Below are 14,890 nucleotides of genomic sequence, written 5' to 3'. Positions count from 1 at the left end.
TCCCATCATATGATTGGAGATATGAGAAAATTTATATGGAGATATACAAGGTAGCAGATGCACTCAATGGTAGAAGAAATATCACCACTATCACAACTTCTCAATCTCATATGAGAGAGTACATTCTTCAATACCTTCCTAGAAGTACTCATTATGAATGGGTGCAAAATTCTCTTTAGGATCATTTTGATATCTCGCAAAAATTCTAAATACATTTTCTATATCAATTCTTGTATATGTTAAATACTACAATCCATCAATCATAGATCTATACTTTGTTTGCTTTGTGCTAGGGGATTAATCTTTTCTAGATAACTTATATCTAGCTACCATAGATGTTCCAATAGGTTTATAGTTCTCCAAATCAAATTTCTTCAACAAATCTCTAAGATACTTAGCTTGTGATATGAAAATTACATCCTAGTTCTACACAATTTGTAATCCCAAGAAGTACTACATTTCTCCAATCATATTCATCTTAGATTATTTCTTCATTTCTTTTGAAAATGTCTTGCTAGCTTCAACATTACCTCCATAAATAATGTCATACATAAGTACTACAACAATTAACAAGCCATCTTCACTCTTTCTCATGTATAATTTACTATCAACATTACCTTTCACAAATCCCAATTTTGTCAAATGTTTTTCCAATCTTGCATACCAAGCTCTGGGTTCTTGTTTCAATCAATACAATGCCCTTTTTAATCCAATTTTTCTCATTTCTTAGAAGAAATACCACAAATATAACAACTTCTCAAACTTTTATGAGAGAGTACATCCTTTGGTACATTCTTGGAGACACTCATAATGAATGGATAAAATCAGCATTGTATACCAACTCAATTGATCTACATTTTGATGGATTCGCTTGATGATGATTGTATGCTTAAGTACCAGAATAGGATATATGTTCTTGACCATGAAGGGTTGCAAAAAGTAGTTCTTGAGGAGATGAATTGCACTCCATTTTTAGGGCACCTGGGGGTAAACAAGATGATGGTTGATTTGAGGCCACTATACTTTTGTTCGAGACTCAAACAAAATGTGATAGAGTATGTTTCCCAACGTTTGGAATGTCAAGGTTGAGCATGTCCATATGGAAGGACTTCTTTACCCACATGAGATTTTGTAGTAAAAATAATAGTTTATCAACATGGTCTTTTTGTAGGTTTTATCCTTGACTCGACACAAGCATGATGTTATCTTGGTCGCAGTTGACAAATTGACAAAAATTTTCCACTTCATTCCTAGTAGTCTGAAAGATGGATCTCCAATTTTGGAAAGGAAATTTTTTTAGGAGATATTTTTAGTACATGGTATACCAAAAATCATCATCTCTAATAGGGATACTCAAATTGTTGGAAATATAAGAGGAATAACTGAGAGGGGAGGGGTGAATCAGCTACTACTCAAATAAATCCTAGATCCCTTAGATGTTAGTACAAAATCCAAACTAAATACTAAATACTACTAAAGCTTGGTAAACACACATAAAGTGCTAATAGCTCGGTAAATTCTTAACATATAAACTTTAGAAGTTATCAATGATTACCATTACTTTAACTGAGTTGCAAACACATAAAAGAAAATAGCATGAACACATTTGGCACTAGGATTTTATGTGGAAACCTAATTTGGGAAAAACCACCAATTGCAACTAGTTACTATTTTCACTCTTCTAAAGTGAGCCCTATTAGGAGCCAACCCTATTAAAGGTTACAAAACACACTATTAGGTTTGACCTTGTTAAAGGATTTAATCACCCTATTAGGAGTGGCCTTGTTAGAAGTCTTTAGACAATTCAATAGAACTACCACCTTGTTAGAGTATTTTCAAATAGTTGTTAAGCCAACTCTATTAGGAGATTTAGATCACTGCTACAATGGTTAGAGAGTAACAATGAGATGACCTGATTTGAATGCAACTAAATTGCTGACTACAAATCTCTGTTCTAGCTTGTACTTGATCCTTCTTGATCGAATATAGCTTTTTTGCTCCACAAGGATATTCTACTTATCCTTCAAATTTTCTTATTCTTCTCATCATTAAATCTTCAATAACATCTTCATAATTTAACACTCACACTTACTTTGAAATCACAAACTTAACCTTATACTTATATCTTCCACTTTATCAGGTCGGCTCAAGTACAACTTAGAATAATTAATATTCATCACCTTAGTCAGTTGGAATCAATAGATAAATCAATTAAGCTTAATATACCAAGATAAGAAAATTCTTCATTAGCCAACCCAGCTTAGTAGAAAGTAACTCAAAAATGATTTCTTTTGTTAACCAACAGAATCTTGGTTAACACTACAAACTCACAAAAATCCTTTGGCAACTGAGTGAGCTCAGTTAGCACTAGTTCCATCCAACTTTCCTTCATTACCTGAGTGAGCTCGATTAACACTCACTTTCTACATACTTTTCCTTCAATGCCCGAGTGAACTTTGTAGACACTGCCTTTTGAACAAGGCAACCATAGGAATGCTTAGTACACATAGAAAACTTTCTTCACTGCCCAAGTGAGCTTGGCATATACTGATTGATAATGATATGAAATTTATGTAACATCAAAGACAACACACAATTAATCAATTGTATCCAACACAAATGACTTCAAGGTTCTAGACAACCTTGAACTTTTCGTTGGGTACGCGCTTGAGCTTTAGCACTACATATCAACTTAAGACTGATGGGTAGAATGAGAGAATTAACTAGGTACTTGAGGATTGTTGCACATGTACTATATGGATCAATAGTACAAATGGGAGGAATACCTTCCACTAGTGGAGTTTTCTTATAATAACTCATCTCACTCTTCATTGGGCATGACCCCTTTTGAGGCCCTTTACGAAAGCAAGTGATGTACTCCTATCAATTGGGATAGGGTTGAGGATAGGATTATTGTTGGTCTTGAGATGTTGGAAAAGATGGAAGAGTAGATTTTTTGATTCACAGTTGGCTAAAGGAGGTAGTTAACCATCAAACAAGTTATGCTGACAAGAAGCACACTTTCAAATAGTTTCAGACTGGAGATAAGGTGTGTTTACAGGTTAGACCATAGAAGAGTTCAATCTCATTTGGCAAAAGCTCCAAGCTTGCACCAAGATGTTTTGGCCCCTTTTAGGAGTTAGAGGTTATCAACCATATTACTTATCATATTGCTCTTCCACCCAGCTAGCCTACATTCATAATGTTTTTCATGTTTCACTACTTAAGTCATATCATCTTGACATGTCTCATGTGCTTGAATGACATGCATTATAGGTACATGATCTGGGGGTAGTGGCAGTTTAGCCAACCTAATTCATTGAGTAGCATACCATTAGTGTATGAGACTATGAAATCCTCTAGTACAAGGTCCAATGGGACCAAATTGGTGTGGACAGTTTCACTTGAGAGGATGCAAGGGATATATAGAAATTCTTTCCCCATATTTTTGTATAGCATGCTTTATTTTAGTTAGACTTCAGTTTTGGATGTGCATTTATTTATATAAAATTGGGATGATGTCTCTTCCTAGTGGGGAGGGATGTCATGTCTCAATTGTTGACTTGTCTAGCTACATGCTTATGTGATGACTAGGTCAACTTTGACCAAATAAATTTTATTTTGAACATTGGCTAAGGATGAATTAAGTGGATTATCTTAATTGTGTGATTAAATAAACTATGTGATACATAAATTTAGATGTCTTTAATGCTTAATTTGATGTATAGATGATGCATTTCATTCTTACTATATTAGGCTATGTTGGATTAGGATATGATATTCGTGATTATGTTAATGTGTTGGCTTATTCATGTGGATACTGACTCATTATTGATGCAAGTGTCTGAGTGGTTGTAGGATTCGACAAGATGAGAGTGTGGTCAAGGTAGAGAGGGTTAGCCTCTCAGAATATGATGGTCAGATATTTTTTTGTACCCCACACACCACTTAGATGTTAGATGTTGAATTATTGTGAAATAGAGTTTTATCCCTAACCTTCTATAAATGATCAAATATGATTACAAAATAATGTTGTTTATGGTTTAAATGAGAAATTCATAGGAAATATTTGTATGTAATGTTAATTACACTCATGTGTTGCACTCGAATAGAATATTCAAAAGATCTTAGGAAATAGTCATTTTTATTTTTATATTATGTTATGCTTCTTTTTTGAAAGAAAAAATGTACATGATAAATATATGAAAATTGGGTCAGTCACACCCAAGAGAAGATAAAAATAATTAGTTAGGGTAGAATGGGCATTGTATTTGAAGGACTCTCTTGAAAGTAGTGGGAAACCATCAAACATACGAGGTTCCTTTCTTTTTATTTTATTCTTTTACCTGTACACATCACAAAAATTATACTGTGGTTGATTTTATTGCATTAAAAAATCAGTATGGAATTACTTGAGTTCTTTTGGAAGATGAAATTCTTTGTCCATGCATATAATATTTGCTTCAATGAAAGGAAAATCTTTTTTAAAATCTGATGGAAATTTTGTTTAAGTGTCCTATTCACAACTTGATTCATGGTATTACTTCTTACTATATATTGTGATACTTTGTGTAAATGCTCATGATGTTTTTTTCCATGGTAATCTGTCATATATATTAAGTTGAGGAAGGATATAAAATGGAACCCAAATGGTCAAATAGCTACATACCATCTAAGAATGACTGAATATATTAGGAGGTAGTAGTGTTGTCATTGTTGGTCGTATTCCATCATTAACTTGGGGTTTTAGTCACAAACGGTTGTTTGTAAATGATTCCAAAAATGTTGTAACAATGGATGTCATGCAGTTGTTTCGAATGGTGTGATATCTTAAGTCATCATCTAAACCCTACCATGTGTGATCTTAGGATATTTTTCTTTAAACATGTATATTTAAAACTTAAATGATGCCATCAACATTGTGGTTTGGTAATCGATATAGGTATTGACTAGACTACAATTTCGCCCATTGTGTAAATTATTCATGGTTTCTACACACGACTGCTAAATAGGGTATAGAAAGTAAATCTTTGTGAGTAAAATTAGTAAGGATTTGAAAAATCAGTTATTTACCTAGGACTAGATGTTCATTCTTAAATTATTTTATATTCTAATTAATGCATTTTATGGGAAATATAATTGTCAAAACTATGAATTCAACACTACATAATTGTCTTTTCCTTCTACTTCCATGTCGATTACAAGTTCAAAAGGAAATGAGTTTGTGCATCTTGTCTTATGAGGAGTACAAGGTAGCATCAAGGATGGTTATAACTAGTAATGTAATTTTTTGCTTCATTATCACTTATTACTTATGAACTATTTAGATTCAACTTGTAGCATCTGGTTTGATGTTGGAATAAATGAACTAAAGTATGCATGTTCTTGCTTGTTTGACAAGGATCTAAACTTCGAATAGAGTATGTTGTATAGCATAGTAGGCATTCATTATTCACAAAACCATCAGGCTTCCACAAACTCTTTCTACATATAGTCCTTGAATCTTATTTAAAAACTATAGTAAACCTTTTGGTGCAAAATATTTGATCACTAATTGATTCTGAAGATTGATGCCAATAGAATCTTGTAACTAGTTTTTCTTATTTTGTTTAGGTGTTAGTGAGCTGAAAATGTGTGGTTCTTTATTAAATATTGTATTCAATGTCATAATAGACACACATGTTGTTGCACCCATGTATTTATTTTTTTGTTGGATTATTGTACTCCTTGTTATTTTGGATACATTTACACTTATTTTTAATATATAATGAAATTTCATATTCAAGGTTTTCCTATACTATTAAAATCATTGAGTCCTAAACTATGCTAAAACATTAGATTAACTACCGAATCCATTACACTCATTATTAAGATGGGCCTAAAATAAATGAAACTAGATAAATTCTTTTGATTTGGCAACCTATTATTTTCATCTCTGATGACTATGGTTACACTGATTAAAGAAAGTAGCTACCTATGAAGTAAAGATGTTCGCATAGATATATGTGTTGTTATGATTGACTATTATCTCCTCTATAGGACAAGTAAAACCTTTTTTTTAATAAATCAAGTTGATTGATGAATGCAACTTGGATTCTTTATCTTTTGCCAATACTAGTTCAATGTTGATTGAAGTTCATTCAGTTATAACTTTAAATCTTCTTGATCAATATCTTGAGTGTCAAATGTTTATCTCCTTTATGGATGGGTGTAATGTGGCATAAGGTAGGGTGGGGATGGATGCTTTTTTTTCCTTCTCTCAACCCATTAGATACTGATAAGTAGGATTCATTACATTTTGTCTCTCCTTTCAGTAATGCTGAAAAATTTAGTACTTGTCCAAGCTATTTATCATTATAGAATTTTATTATGATGTTTATATTTGTAATGCATATGTGTGGATATGCTTACTTTTATTTTGTATATGAGTAGATATTCTTAGATGTTACATATGAGTAGATATGTTTTAGTTATTGTTTTTCACTACATATGAGTAGATTTGTAGTATTATTTTATTTTCCCTATCACATTTTGTGATTAAGCTACTAGGAACATGTGTGGATGTAGTATGTTTCATGGCTACACCAAATCCATCTGATCCATCTTTCTATGGAAAGCTAAGATTCTCATGCCAGGGTCAGGGTGTTCTTCATGTCAAGAAGAACCTTAGAGGAGTAAACACTATGGTTAATGAGGTAAAAGTGCTTGGGTCACACTCCCATCTCAGATAGAAGAAGGACAATATCTTATGGCTTTGGATATCGGGTCACATAGAGAACATCTGACAAGGTTCTAGATAAGCTACTTTATTGGATTGTACAATCATCCTTAGATGATCATTATGATGTAATTATGCACTTGGATAATGTATTTTAATGATCTCATTGTAATTATTAAATCTTCATTTGATGGTTGTATTATTTGTGGATCAACACCTTAAATAATGTAATTTTACATATACTATTATGAGTAAGAATTGTTAATCTTGATTATGGTTAATATATGTATTTTGACACTTTTCAACTAGGGTTTATCTTATTTTCCTCATTTCAAGCATTTGTATGTGTTGAGATCTAATTGAAAGGATCATTGACTAGAAAGATTGTTAAGAAGGAGATTGTTGAAGAAGATTATGCGTATCAATCATTGTTTTGTCACTGATGTCAAACCTGCTATTTGCTAGTAAGACAATTGCTTACAAGATTCAAGTACTATCACTTAGTTGATTGATGAGGAGGATTTGATGAATAAGATGTAAAAAAAGCACATAGAGGAAATGTTGAGTTATGATTATGTAATGAAGTACAAGGATTAGTTAAGATAGTGATGACATGATATATTAATAATCTACTTAAGGTTACCAAATGGCTACCTACACTTAGAAATTTTAGAAGAATAAGTTACATAAAGTTTGTCTACCAAGCTTGACCGAGTGGCTAGTAGGTTTTGAGCAAAGTTAGTGCAAGCCAAGTAGAAAGTCAGTTGGAGCCGAGTGAAAGAAAATTCTTATGGATCTCGAGAAAGATAGTTGATGGCAAGTAAATTTTAGTTAATGTTGAGCATAGTAAAATCTAGATGATGCCAAGTGATTTTATAGTTGATGTCGAGTGATGCAGTATGTGTTGAGCATTAGAAGATTGATAATGTCGAGCTATTTCATTATGACAAAGATCAAAGATTCACCAAATATAAGCTAATAAGTTTGTTTTCTTGGAACTTGTGAACTAGGAGGAAGATAATATTGATGAGTTGGTTTCACAAAATTTGATGTAAACCATTTTTAGGTGAATTCAAATGGATTCTAAGAGAAGTTTCTAGAAAAGACAAGATATGGGGTAGATATATTGTATCCTACCTAATCCATCCAAAACCCTAATTTAGATGATGGATACTGAGTAGGAAAATATTTTGATTTCCTTTATATAAGAATGTCTAGTCATGAAGCAAAATAGGCTAGAGAGGTTGGTGTCATGTATGAGAACCTAAGGAGGAGTAGGAATCAAGGGTTTTGTTTCTTCGAGTGACCTAAGAGAAGAGTCTACAATGGCATACCAAGCAAGAAGGCTTAAGGAGACAAATTCTTGAAGGGTGAACAAGCTATCATAGCTGCAAAGTATGAAAGCCAAGTAGAATTGAGGACTGAATAGAGATCTATAATCTACAAGTGAAGTTGTAAGTTGTATTAGATCAAAGCTCTATTGTTACTCTCTACCAATTGTATCAGTCTAGGGTAAATCCTTTGGATTAAGGTTGACCTAATAGTCATTGGAAAATCCTTTAACAAGATGGCATTTTGAGTGAATGGCCTAAAGTCCTCTAACAAGGCTCACTTTTAACAGGGTGATTGAAATCCCTTAACTAGGTCACATTTAATGGTATGTATTGTAACCTTTAACAGGGTTGGCCTTTCACAAGGCATCACTTCATAAGAGTGAAAAGGAGTAGCATGTTACTAGTGGTTTTTTCTAAATTGGATTTCCATGTTAAATAATTGTGTCAAGTGTGCTAATGAATGTGTTGTGTTTCATACTTTACATATCTATAATTTGATTAGACAGTAACCTGCAAGTTTTAAGTATTCACATATTCATTTGGATGCATGCATGAAAATGAATGTTTTATGGGTTCATTAAGATAAGAAAAGTTTTATTTGTACATTTGGACCTTGGATAACTAATTCACCCCTCTCCTCTTAGTTATTCTAAAAGAATTCCAACAATTGGTATCAAAGCCATCTACTTAAGAGGACTAGTTTTAAGGTACTAGAAGCACAAAGATCAAGATGTCTAAAAGAGAAGTACCTGAGCTCAATAGAGATAAAATTCCTACATGGAAAAGTCTAATGAAGCTAAACCTTGGAGGACTTGGGGATCATGCAAAATCTACCATTACAATGGAACATGTTGATCCAGTAGGAGCCTTAACTATTAAAGATATGAAGAAGAAAAAGGAACACAATCAAATGATGTTGGAGATTGCCTCTATTCTAAGCTATGCCAAATTTAATGATATCAAAGGCTACAACACTACAAAGAAGATGTGGGATGCCCTGAGCACCATCTATGGAGGAGACAAAAATGTTCAAAGAGCCAAGTCTAAGAGCCTCAAAGGTAAGTTTGATGACATGAGAATGGAAGAAGGTGAGAATATTGCTCAATATGTTGCTAGGATAAAAGAAGTTGTTAGTGCAATAAAAGGTGCTACTAGTCATATAGATGATGATACTATGTTAAGTAAAGTCTTGAGAACACTACTAAATGTCTATGCTATTAGAGTTTCTACAATCCAATAGTTGAGATGTATTCCAGGAAATGATCTAACCCTTGAAGGTTTGGTAGGTAGACTCATTGCTTTTGAGCTATCTAACTTTGACAATCACAAACCAGAGAGTCTTGAATCTGCTTTCAAAGCTAAGTTATTATTGAAGGATTCTAAGGAGGTAAAGTAGAAGAAGAAGAAGAAGAAGAAGAAGAAGAAGAAGAGAAAGATAAAATATGCATCCAGTGATAGTAATATAGATGAGGAAGACATTGAACAATTGGAAGCACTACTGGAAAAGAGATTTCATAGAGGTAAAGGCAAGTTCAAAGGTAAGTTACCCATCATTTGTTTCAATTGCAATGAAGTTGGTCATATTGCTACAAGATGTACACAAAAAAAGAACTACAATGAAGGAAACAAGTACAAAACTAGAAGAGAAGATAATGATAGATATTACAAAGATAAAGGCAAGAAGTCATGCTACATTGCTGATGAAAATAATTTTGATGAACATGATGATGAAGTGGTATATGTTACAATGAAGGACGAATTTGATGAGGATGAGGTAACTGCACTTGTGACTTGTGTGAAAAAGAATGATAGATGGATCATTGACATTGGATTTTCACATTACATGACTGGAGACAAAATTAATTTCATTACCTTAACTTGTTGTGATGGAAATAGTGTAAGATTTGGTAATGATGCACCATGTTTGATAAAAGGAAAAGGCTCCATCAAACTCACAAACAATATTTCATGTGGCAATGCTTACTATGTTGAAGGATTAAATTATAACTCATTAAGTGTGTCACAATTGAATAATCTAGGATGTAACGTTGAATTTAAAAACAAAACTGCCAAGTTATATGACACAAATGAGAAGCTGATTGGAAAAGGTGATCAAACTAGAAGTAATATGTTCTATCTAGATATAGAGGATGCTACTTGTCTAGTTGCAAAACTTGATGATGTATGGCTTTGGAACAAGAGATTATGTCATGTTAATTTTGATAATTTGGTTAGTATCAGTAACATGAAAAGAGTTAGAGGTTTGCCTAAGTTGAAGAAACCTGATAATATAGTATGCAAACAATGTCAGCTAGGAAAAATGTCAAAGTTAAGCATTAAAAGTAAAGCTTATATCTCTAAATAAATACTAGAGATTGTTCATACTGACTTGTGTGGACCAATTGAAGTGCAAAGCTATAGAGGAGATAAGTACATAATTTTATTTGTTGATGATTACTCTAGGATGATAATAGTGATGTTTCTAAAACAAAAATTTGATGCTTTTCAAATGTTTAAGTGGTACTTGGCAAGAGTTGAAAGAGAAACAAGAGTCTAAAATGCTTGAGATTAGACAGAGGAGGAGAATTCACTTCAAATGAGTTTGAGATGTTCTATAATGATAAAGGAATCAAAAGATAGACATCTGCACCCAGGACCCCTCCACAAAATGTAATTGCTGAAAGAAGAAAGAGGTCTATAATGGACTATGCTAGAACACTTATGATGGAGAAGAGTATTTCTCTAAAATACTAGAGAGAAGTTGTAAGTACTACTGTATATACCTTAAACTATGTGCAAGTCAAGAAAGGTACTCATTCAACACCTTTTGAACTATGGCATGGATATCAACCTAATGTAAAATACTTTAAGGTATTTGGAAGTAAGTGTTATATTCTTAAAGATGTTAGGAATGGAAAGTTTGATGCAAAAAGTGAAGAAGGTATATTCCTTAGATACTCCACAAGAAGAAAATCCTACAAGTGTTTAAATACTAACACTAACAAAATTGTGGAAAGTGCATATGTGAATTTTGATGAATTTATAGAAGTACATGAGGCCGAATTTATGAAAGAACAAGAAGAATACAAATCATTTGTATACTTTTATGAAGGAATGCCTACTAAAGAAGATGCTACAAATTAAGTTACAAATCAATGGTAAGATTCAATAACTGTTGAGATTAATATTGTGAATGTCGAGTCACATTCAAGAACCAAGCTACATTCAGATGTCGAGTTGTAGAATGAAGAAAATGCACATTCTAATTCTGAGATTAGTATACATGAAAGAGATACTAGGATCCTAACAAAGATGCACACAATGACTCTGAAGCTGAAAGACAAAATGTAGAAACAAGAGTTGAGCCAAGATTGTCTAAATATGTCAAAAGACATCATCCTATTGAACAAATCATTAGAAACAAAGATGCAAGGACAATGAAAAGAAATAGATTGAAAATTGTATCATGTTTTTTAAGCATGAAGGAGCCCAAAATAGTAAAAGATGCATTAAAAGATGATGACTGGTACAAGGCCATGGAAGAAGAGATTCAACAAATAGAGAAGAACAAAACATGGAGTCTAGTTCCTAGACTAGAAGACAAGAATGTAATTGGCACCAAGTGGGTATTCAAAAACAAGCTAGATGAGAATGGTGAAGTGACAAGAAATAAAGCAAGATTACTTTGCAAAGGATATGCACAAGAAGAAGGAATTGACTATGGTGAGACATTTTCCCCTGCTACAAGAATGGAAGGAGTAAGAACTCTACTTGCTTATGTTGTATATAAAGGTTTCAAAGTTTATTAGATGGATGTTAAATCTACATTTTTGAATGGCATATTAGAAGAAGAAGTCTACATAGAATAGCTAGAAGAATTCTTTGATGATAACAATAAGAACATGGTATGTTGAATGCACAAAGCCCTATATGGATTGAAGCAAGCACCGAGAGCATGGTATGAGAGACTTCATATTATCTTGTGAAGATTGGATTTGAAAGGATTGATGATAAAAACAATCTATACATGAAGATAGAAAAAGAAAAAGGTATATTGTTATCTAAAATATTTGTTGATGATATCATATTTGGAGGACAAGATGCTTTGTGTAAGGACTTTGTAAATCAGATGAAGCAAGAATTTGAAATTTCTATGTTTGGAGAGATCAAATTCTTTGTGGGATTACAAGTATATCAGATGAATTATGGTATATAAATCACTCGGTCAAACTATATCAAAGAGATATTGAAGACATTCGGACTAGAGGATTCCAAACTACTAAGTACACCTATAGTGACATGACATAAGCTATCAAAGAATGATGATTCAACTAAGGTGAATCAAACATTATATAGATCCATGATTGGAAAATTTTAATATGTAGTACATAGCAGACCTGATATTGCATTAGATGTAGGGATAGTTGCAAGATTTTCTGCTAATCCTAGGGAGAATAACTTAATGGTTGTGAAGAAAATATTAAGATATCTGAAAGGAATAGAAGAGTTTGGTTTATACTACAAGAAGAATGAAAATTTTGAACTAAGAGCCTATACTAATGTCGATTGGGTTGGAAACATTGATGATAGAAAGAGCACCAGTGGAGGAGCATTCTTCTTAGGCAAAAGACTAGTTACATGAACTAGCAAGAAACAAAGTTGTACTTCCCAATCTACTGCTAAAGTAGAATATACTATTGCTACTATAAACTACACAAAAATTGTATGGATCAAATAGCTACTCAAAGGAATGAAGGAAGAAATCATAGAACTAGTGATACTTTATTTTGATAAAACAAAAACAAAGCACATTGCAATTAAGTATCATTATGTAAGAGAATTGGTTCAAGATAAAGAAGTGAAGATGGAATATGTTGACACAAAGGAGAAAATTGTTGATATCTTCACAAAAGAATTACCTAAGGATTCTTATGAGTACCTAAGAGGTAAACTAGGGGTGATACCCCTATCAAAGGCTATGTAAGAAATAGAGGGAGTGCTCTACATCAAACAAGTTAATGTTCATATCATACAAATTGATGTGGTGGATCTTACTTTAGGAACCGCCTAAAGTAATCACAAAATTGGAACTACAAATTAGTCACAAGCAAGGTGACATAGGGAGAAATTAAAGAACCTAAAAAATATTATATCTTCATTTATTAAAGATACCTAGTGTTTGGTATATGTCTTTGACATTGTTGCCAAAGAGAGAGAAAGTACATTAAATTGATCATCATCAGTAGAAGAGTTTTTTTGATTAAGTGCAAGAGATAAGAGGGAGAAATTCCTAAATAGATCTATTAATCAAAGAGGGAGAAAGTGATCAAAGAAGAAGAAAGCGTATTAGAGAAAGGATTAGAACAAAGAGGGAGAATTGATCATCATCAAAGGGAGTTATAAGAAAGAGTTTTTGTAACCTAATCAAAAGAAGGAAGTTGCTTATAAAGGGAATACAAGTTTTCTTTTTGGTATTGTCCTACTATTTTAACCTAATTAGTTTGGTTGAACAAGATGTTCATCATTTGATTAACTCGGTTGATCAGTTTGGTTTGCCATCAATGCCAAAGAGGAAGATTGTTGAGATCTGGTTGAAAATATTATTGACTAGAAAGATTGCTAAGAAGGAGATTGTTGAAGAAGATTATTTGTTTCAATCATTATTTTATCACTGATGTCAAACCTACTATTTTTTGGTAAGGCAATTGCTTACAAGATTCAAGTATTATCACTTAGTTGATTGATGAGAAGGACTTGATCAATAAGATGTAACAAAAGAACCTAGAGGAAAGTTTGAGTTATGATTATGTAATGAAGTACAAGGATTAGAAAAGCTAGTAATGACATGATGTATTGATGATCTACCAAAGGTTACAAAATGGTTGGATACACTTAGAAAGTTTAGAAGAATAAGTTAAATAGAGTTTTTCTACCAAGCTTGACCGAGTAGATAGTAGGTGCTGAAAAAATTTAGTGCAAGCCAAGCAAAAATTTAGTTGGAGCTGAGTGAAAGAAAATTCTAGTGGATGTCGAGCAAGACAATTGATGCCAAGTAAATTTTAGTTGATGTCAAGCACCAGTAAAATCTAGTTGATGCCAACTGATTTTACAGTTGATGTCAAGTCATGCAATATGTGTCGAGCATTAGAAGAGTGATAATGTCAAGCTATTGCATTATGACAAAAATCAAAGATTCACCAAATATAAGCTGACAAGTTTTTTTTCTTGGAACTTGTGAACTAGGAGGAAGATAAGATTGATGAGCTAGTGGCACAAAATTTGATGTAAACTATTTTTAGGTGAATTCAAATGCATTCTAAGAGAAGTTTCTAGAAAAGACAAGATATGGGGTAGATACATTGTATCCTACCTAATCCATCCAAAACCCTAATTTAGGTGATGGATACTGAGCAGGAAAATATTCTAATTTCCTTTATATAGGAATATCTGGTCATGAAGAAAAATAGGCTAGAGAGGTTGGTGTCATGTGTGAGAACCTAAGGAGGAGATGGAATCAAGGGTTTTATTTCTTCAAGTGACCCAATAGAAGATTCTGCAATGGCATACCAAGGAAGAAGGCTTAAGGAGAAAAATTCTTGAAGGGTGAACAAGTTGTTAGAGCTGCAAGGTATGAAATCCAAGTAGAATTGAGGACTAAATAGAGATCTATAATCTGTAGGTGAAGTTGTAAGTTATATCAGATCAAAGCTTTACTGTTACTCTCTAACAATTGTATCAGTCTAGGGTAAATCCATTGGATTAAGGTTGACCTAACAATCATTGAAAAATCCTTTAACAAGGTGGTATTCCAAGTGAATGGCCTAAATTTCTCTAACAA

The sequence above is a fragment of the Cupressus sempervirens genome, chromosome 11, assembly GCF_028749045.1.
Source record: "Cupressus sempervirens isolate cs-2001-9-10 chromosome 11, ASM2874904v1, whole genome shotgun sequence".
Lineage (NCBI taxonomy): Eukaryota > Viridiplantae > Streptophyta > Pinopsida > Cupressales > Cupressaceae > Cupressus > Cupressus sempervirens.
Note: the sequence above shows the minus strand (reverse complement) of the source record.